Consider the following 7,835-nt stretch of genomic DNA (forward strand, 5'->3'; position numbering starts at 1 on the left):
AATTTTAGGACTTAACAGAATGTCTCTTTATTTTTTTTTTAATTTTTAAAGGATTTTTTATTATTCATTCATGAGAGATACAGAGAGAGGCAGGGACACAGGCAGAGGGAGAAGCAGACATCCTGTGGGGAGCCCAGTGTGAGACTAGATTCCAGGACCCCCGGATCACGACCTGAGCTGAAGGCAGCCGCTCAACTACTGAGCCACCCAGGTGTCCCAGAATGTCTTTTTAGAACTTCACTGTGTAATAGAAATGTAATATAAGCCACAGATATATGATCATTACAAGTAATTTAAAAATGTTCTAGTAGCCACATTATAGAAAGTAAATAAAAATAGGTGAAATTAATTTTAAGAATGTATTTTACCAACAATACATTTTACTTATGCCAATATCTTCACAATTTTGAAATTTCAGCGTGTGATCATTATAAAAAATTTAATGAAATATGTTATTGTATTTTTTCACATGTCTTTGAAATCTGGGATGTATTCTATATGTACAGCATATCTGAAATTGAAATAGCCACATTTGCACATTTCAATCTTTCAAAAATCCACATATGACTAGGGACTACTGTATTAGAGCAGTTTTAGAACAAAAGAGATCCTTTAAAATATTTCAGTCATTATCTATAAGGCAGTTTGAAAGCTCATCTGAATGATTTCCCCTTTTCCAGGAAAGGAAGCAGAAATAGTACAGTCATGAAATTCAATTAGTTGCATATTTTATGGGTCCCAGGAGAAATAGGCAAGGCCAGAGAGAATGATCTCAGTCAGAAACTCAGAACGAATCATGTGAATTAAATACTGGACAATGTCCAATACTCAACATGAGTTTGTAGTTTATAATAAGATCATGTTATACCACCATATACAGAGATGTTCTAATTATGCTCAGTGCAGGGAAGTATATTGATACATTGTTCTATAGACTATCTCAGATCCAAACTTTATGAAAAATTATATTTGATCCTTTGGGAATTGAAACTGCACTGAAATAAATACAAACTGTGTTAAATTCCTCAAAGTGGGTCTAAATCCTGGCTTCTACTTTGGTTATAAGAGAAGTAGCGGGGCACCTGGGTAGCTCAGTTGGTTAAGCCTCCAACTTTTGATTTCATCTCTGGCCATGATCTTTGGGTCATGAGACTGAGGCCCACACAGCTCTGCACTGGACATGAAGCCTGCTTAAGATTCTCTCTCTCCCTCTCCCTCTGCCTCTCCCAATCCCACTCATGCACATGTGCATTCTCTCTTTCTACCTCTTAAAAGAGAGAGAGAGAGAGAAAGAAAAGAAAGAAGAAAGAAGAAAGAAAAGAAAGAAGAAAGAAAGAAAGAAAGAAAGAAAGAAAGAAAGAAAGAAGAAAGAAAGAAAGAAAGAAAGAAAGAAAGAAAGAAAGAAAGAAGAAGAAAGAAAGAAAGAAAGAAAGGAAAGAAAGAAAGAAAGAAGAAGAAGAAGAAAGAAAGAAAGAAAGAAAGAAAGAAAGAAAGAAAGAAAGAAAGAAAGAAAGAAAGAAAGAAAGAAAGAAAGAAAGAAAGAAAGAAAGAAAGAAAGAAAGAAAGAAAAAAGTCCCGCTTTTGTGTACAAACAAGACACTGAAACTCAGTGGTAACTAACAAGCAGTGCTCTTACAAACAGGTAATTCTTTCTGGAATCCCATGTACCACTGAATATCAGTATGGCCATAAAGTTGGCTTATTCATTGTTTTCCATGTTTATACGTTTTCTAAGCAATTGAAAGGAATCCCTTTCATTGAAAGACAGCCTATGGTGGGACGTGTAATTGTCCTCAATCTTTATTCCACTAGACTTCTATCACCACCCAACTGTGCAAAGAGTAACATCACACCTACACTCATACAAAACAACTGGAATAATACATCACTGAGTGCTACAGATATACACTGAATAATAAATATTTTGACGTCAAGCAGCCCAGCCTTCATGAACAGATCCCTTCTCTGGGGGAAGTTAATGAAAGTAAAGACTGAAGGAGAAATGGAAGGGCTTCTCAAGGGAGCATGACCTGGAAATCCACTGAGAAAAACAGCCAAGAAGGGATTGCCAGTTCTCAAAAGAGGGCCCCAAAGGAAAGCATACTCTGTTTAGTCAGCAACACGCTGTTGAGAAATAATGCATAAGATTTAGAAAAGTTGACCAAAACACAAACAAAAGCTCTCCAGGCACATGGAGAGGAGTGGAGAGAACCAGGAGAAAGATGGCGGCACCCACAGAGGCAGCTGAGTCACAGGCCTGGGCATCCTTGGCCCGCAGTGTGTCTGCCGTGTTAGGACCAGTGGGATCTGCAGAACCACCTTTGCACAGGTGATGTACAAGGCGCGGGAGTAGTAGAGGCTTACTGGACACCTGCATAGCCAAGGCTCTCTGCCTTACATGGTTAATCTGGACCCCGCTGTACAGGAAGTACCCTTTCCTGCCACTATCGACATTCATGACACCGTGAAGTATAAAGAAGTCATGAAACAATATGGACTTGTGCCCAGTGGTGGTATAGGGACCTTAATCAATCTCTTTGCTACCAGATTTGATCAGGTGATGAAATTTATTGAGAAGGCCCAGAATATGTTTAAATATGTCTTGATTGACCTACCTGGACAGATTGAGGTGTTCACATGGTCAGCTTCTGGGACAATCATCACCGAGTCCCTGGCATCCTCATTTCCAAAAGTTGTTATACATCAAGAAGTACCAACCCAGTGACCTTCATGTCCAATATACTCTATGCTTGCAGCATCTTGTACAAAACCAAGCTGCCTTTCATTGTGGTTATGAATAAAAGTGACAGCATTGATCACAGCTTTGCAGTGGAATGGATGCAAGATTTTGAGGCTTTCTAAGATGTCTTGAATCAAGAGACTCCATATGTCAGTAACCTGACTTGTTCAACGGGCCTGGTGTTGGATGAGTTTTACAGCTCACTTAGGGAGGTGAGTGCTTTCTGGGCACAGAGTTAGATGAACCCTTCGTGCAAGTCACCAGTGCTGCAGAAGAATATGAAAGGGCATATCATCCTGATTATGAACGTCTAGAGAAGTCACTGGCCAGTGCACAGAGCCAGGAGCAGAAAGAACAACTGGAACACCTTCGAAAAGATATGGGCTCAGTAGCCTTGAACACATACTGGACAATGTCCAATACTCAACATGAGTTTGTAGTTTATAACAAACTTAAAGAGAGGCCACAGACAGCTTCTCTCCTGCTCTCAACCCTTCTGACTTGATCCTGACTTGGGGAACTTTGGATGAAGAGGATGACAAAGCCGACAGTGATACTGATGATACTGATCACAGAGTTACAGAGGAAAGCTCTGAAGAGCCATCATTCCAGAATTTGATGCAAGAATCAATGGCAGAGTACTGGAAGAGAAACAAGTAGTTTCTAGAAGTCCAAAATTTTGGAACTCTGAAGGAACTATCCTAACCTCTGATTAGGGGCTACTGTAAAGGACAATTTTGTTCAAAGTAGCAGTTTCTCTTATAGGAAAATTTGACCCAGATGCAGCCAGGGAAAGACCACCGGACCTGACGGGTATATGCCATTGCCCCTTGGCCTTTCCCTTGGATTTATGCAAGGAAGGATATTCTGACTATTCTTGGATCCTGGACAGCCCTTCAAGCCTAAAACTCAAGTTTTATCATTTGAACTCAAGTACTTTTGCTGCTGATAGATGGAAAAGAGAGAACTTACTATTCACCTCCAATTTCTATGAGGCTGGATCTGTCCTCTACTTTCCCATCTTGCCCTTGACCCTGTGCCATGAGTTCCCCCGCCATTTAGCAGAAAGGGAAAGAGGAAGCATGAGCTTGCCCAGGGTGGCAGTAGAGTCTCTTTGGCAACCAATCAATGTTGGGTGCAAGTGGTGCCTCACACAGGGTAGCTCATTGTAGGACAACAGGTTCATTGAAGAGAGTCAGCAAAACATATGATAAATGAATACAAATCCTGCTTTGGATGGTGACTTGGATAGAGAGTTTTTAATTTAAAAAAATACACAAACCAAAAACCAAAGACCCACTTTTTTCTAAGTTACTAAAAAGGATTCAAGGAACGCCACTAACAGAAATTACGATATTCTGGATAAACTACATATTAAATTGTTTTCATTAATTAGGAAAGCAGTAACAAGAATGATCCAGATGTTATTATATTAGCTTTAAAAATATTGATTTTATACTTAAAATGTAGTATACCTCTCAGAAAAGAATTGTAGCTCCAATTATTTGACTAGGTGATGTTGGTGTTAATATTCTTGGTAGTTAACAACAAAAATATATTCTTGGCAGTGACAATAAGAAGAGTGTGATGAAACTAGTTTGTAACTACACATTTGATGTAGAAAAAAAAATCTGTTTATCATGTGTGTCCTATGTACCAGACACTGTGCTGGGTCAGGTTTTTACCTGTATCATTTGATTTAATAATATGAGGTTACTATTTTCACTTGAAAACCAGAAATCAGTCAGTTGCATGTAACAGAAATTATACAAATAAGGGTTTCTTTCTCTCATGTAACAAGAAATCTGAGATAAATCAGGGATAGTTTATTAATAAGAATTAAGCAGGATGCCTGGGTGGCTCAGCGGTTGAGCATCTGCCTTTGGCTTGGGACATGATCCCGGAGTTCCGGGATCATGTCCCACATCGGGCTGCCTGCAAGGAGCCTGCTTCTCCCTCTGCCTATGTCCCTGCCTTCTCTCTGTGTCTCTCATGAATAAATAAATAAAATCTTAAAAAAAAAAAAAAGAATTAACCTATTTTCTTCTGTTTTCAAATCCACCATTCGTAGCAAAACTGTTGCCTCATGGTAACAATATGGCTGCCACAGCTCTATGCAACACATGTACTTTCTAGTCAGGAAGAAGGAGGAAAGTGGTCCAAGAAGGTTCTCGTTTCTTTTTCTTAAAATTCATAAACCTTCTCAGGTAGTGGCCAGCAGACTTCCTTATCTTATTCTTCATTGACCAGACATGAGTTACTTGGTCACGCCTAGCTATAAGGAAGGTTGGCAAGGTATCTGGCTTTCAAACATCTAGAACAGGAGGAACAGGGGAGAAGAAAGTGGAATGGCTGATGGGTTAGCCAAGTTATGATGTTCCTATGCCATTTAATGGATGTGGACACTGAGGCACAGCAGGGATAATTAACATACCTAAAGTCATATAGTAAGTAAGTAGCATATGAACACATGAAACCTAGCACTTTGCTTCCAAACCCTGTGCTCCTCTTTACCTCATTGCCTTCTCAGAGTGAAGTTAACTGCAGAAATCATGAGGCTTTTTTTGCATAGAACAATGTGTTGCTTACAGAATTTACTACCGTGAAATATAAAGTTAGTAATATATCATTTTCCTAAACATATTTTTAACTAATGTAGTTATAGCCAACCAATGAAATTAGGTTAATGTTAGTCAAAAAATGTGTATTAAATGGGCGAATTAAGAATTTATTTCTGATATAGAATGCTATGAAATAATCCTACAACACAATATAAATGGAAAGGCAGGCTGGGAGAGAGAAAAATCAAGCTAGAGCAATGATGAGTGGCTTACTTTTGGTTTATCCAGACTTACTCCATGAAATATAGGATCTGGAAGTATTTGGGTGTCTTGACTAGAGTTGAAAAGTTCACAAGAGTTATTTCTACATATAGTAATTATGAAGGTTAATTGTATCTTATCTTGACTGAGACACAGGTGCCTGTATATCTGGTTAAACATTATTCTGGGTGTGTCTGTGGAGGTGTTTCTGGAGGAGAGTAACACTTGAATTGGAGGAGGGAGTGAAGCAGATGGCTCTCGTGTAGATGGGCCCCATTCATTCCGCGGGAGGCCTGAGTAGAACAAAGGGCAGGGTAAGGAGGAACTCACTTTTTTTGTCTTTGAGCTGAGGCATTGGTCTTCTCCATTTGGGCTGAAACTTACACCACTGGCTCTATGATTCTCTGGTTTGCAGAAAAAATCCACAAAAATAAATTTATTTACTGTTGCAAAGTGAGTCTTATTAATCCATTAATTATTGTTTTCTATTGATATTTTTTTATCCAAGATCAATAGATTTAGTAAACACAACAAAAAATAGACAATAATTATAGATCCTAAAAGTATAACTTTAACATATGTACTGTGTTGAAATGTGTACTAGTCAGCTCTGGGCTGCCATAACAAAACACCACAGCCCAAGTGGCTTAGAGAACAAAAATCTATTTACTTACAGTTCTGGAGACCAAAAGTCCAAGCTCAAGGTTTGGGCTGATTTGGTTTCTGGCGAGGGCATTCTTCCTGGCAGCCACTTTTTCACTATATCCTCACCTGGTCTTTCCTTATTGCCTGCACATAGGAGAGCAAACTCTAGTCTCTTCCTTTTCTTATAAGGACACCTAATCCAAGAGGACTAGGGTTCCACTTTTATGACCCCATTTAACAATTCTTGTTTACAGGCTTCATTGCTCACAATCACACTGTAGGCGAAGGCTTCCAGATATGAATTTGGGGGGCATGATTCAGTCCATAACTACAGGTGTTAGAGTGGTATCTCTGGTATTTTTGGGTTTTTGTTCATTACGTAAATGTATCATTTACTTGTTTTATTTGAAAAGGATTGTAAAAGAAAAACACAAATCCTTTGCTCTACTTTTCTGACCCTAGGCTCTGTCTCCAAAGGCAACAACTTTCAACTCTTTTCATAGCAGCAATTTTTTTTCTTTTTTCTTGACTATTTTATTTACAAAAAGAGAAAAAGAGAGAGAAGGAGAGAGGGAGAACATGCAGAGTTGAGGGACAGAGGGAGAGGGAGAGAGAGAGAATCTCAAGCATACTCTAGGCTGAGCACAGAGCCTGATGTGGGGCTCCACCTCACAACCTTGAGATCATGACCCAAGCCAAAATCAAGAGTCAGAAGCTTAACTCACTGAGCCACCCAGGCATCTGCAGCAATTTTCTTAATAGCTAAAAATTCGAAACCCCAAAATGTCTACCAGCTGAAGTATGCATAAAATACACCATTCAGAATAGCCTGGGTGGCTCAGTGCTTTAGCACCGCCTTCAGCCCAGGGCATGATCCTGGGGACCAGGGATCGAGTGCCATGTCAGGCTCCCTGCATGGAGCCTGTTTCTCCCTCTGCCTGTGTCTCTGCCTCTCTCTGTCTCTGTGTCTTTCAGGAATAAACAAATAAAATCTTAAAAAATGCATTCATACAAGGGATTATTATTTTTTCTTTTTTTAATCTTTTTTTAAAATATTTTTTATTGGTGTTCAATTTACCAACATACAGAATAACCCCCAGTGCCCGTCACCCATTCACTCCCACCCCCCGCCCTCCTCCCCTTCTACCACCCCTAGTTCGTTTCCCAGAATTAGCAGTCTTTACGTTCTGTCTCCCTTTCTGATATTTCCCACACATTTCTTCTCCCTTCCCTTATATTCCCATTCACTATTATTTATATTCCCCAAATGAATGAGAACATATGTTTGTCCTTCTCCGACTAACTTACTTCACTCAGCATAATACCCTCCAGTTCCATCCACGTTGAAGCAAATGGTGGGTATTTGTCATTTCTAAAAGCTGAGTAATATTCCATTGTATACATAAACCACATCTTCTTTACCCACTCATCTTTCGATGGACACTGAGGCTCCTTCCACAGTTTGGCTATTGTGGCCATTGCTGCTATAAATATCGGGGTGCAAGTGTCCTGGCGTTTCATTGCATCTGTATCTTTGGGGTAAATCCCCAACAGTGCAATTGCTGGGTCGTAGGGCAGGTCTATTTTTAACTCTTTGAGGAACCTCCACACAGTTTTCCAGAGTGGCT

The 7,835-nt window shown here is 39.6% G+C and overlaps 1 pseudogene; it reads left to right on the forward strand.

The window, feature by feature from the left end:
* The first annotated feature begins 2,362 nt into the window (after positions 1 to 2,362).
* LOC112675062 (GPN-loop GTPase 1-like) lies at positions 2,363 to 3,425 on the forward strand (annotated as a pseudogene).
* The last annotated feature ends 4,410 nt before the right edge of the window (positions 3,426 to 7,835 follow it).

The sequence above is a fragment of the Canis lupus genome, chromosome 10 (assembly GCF_003254725.2).
Source record: "Canis lupus dingo isolate Sandy chromosome 10, ASM325472v2, whole genome shotgun sequence".
Lineage (NCBI taxonomy): Eukaryota > Metazoa > Chordata > Mammalia > Carnivora > Canidae > Canis > Canis lupus.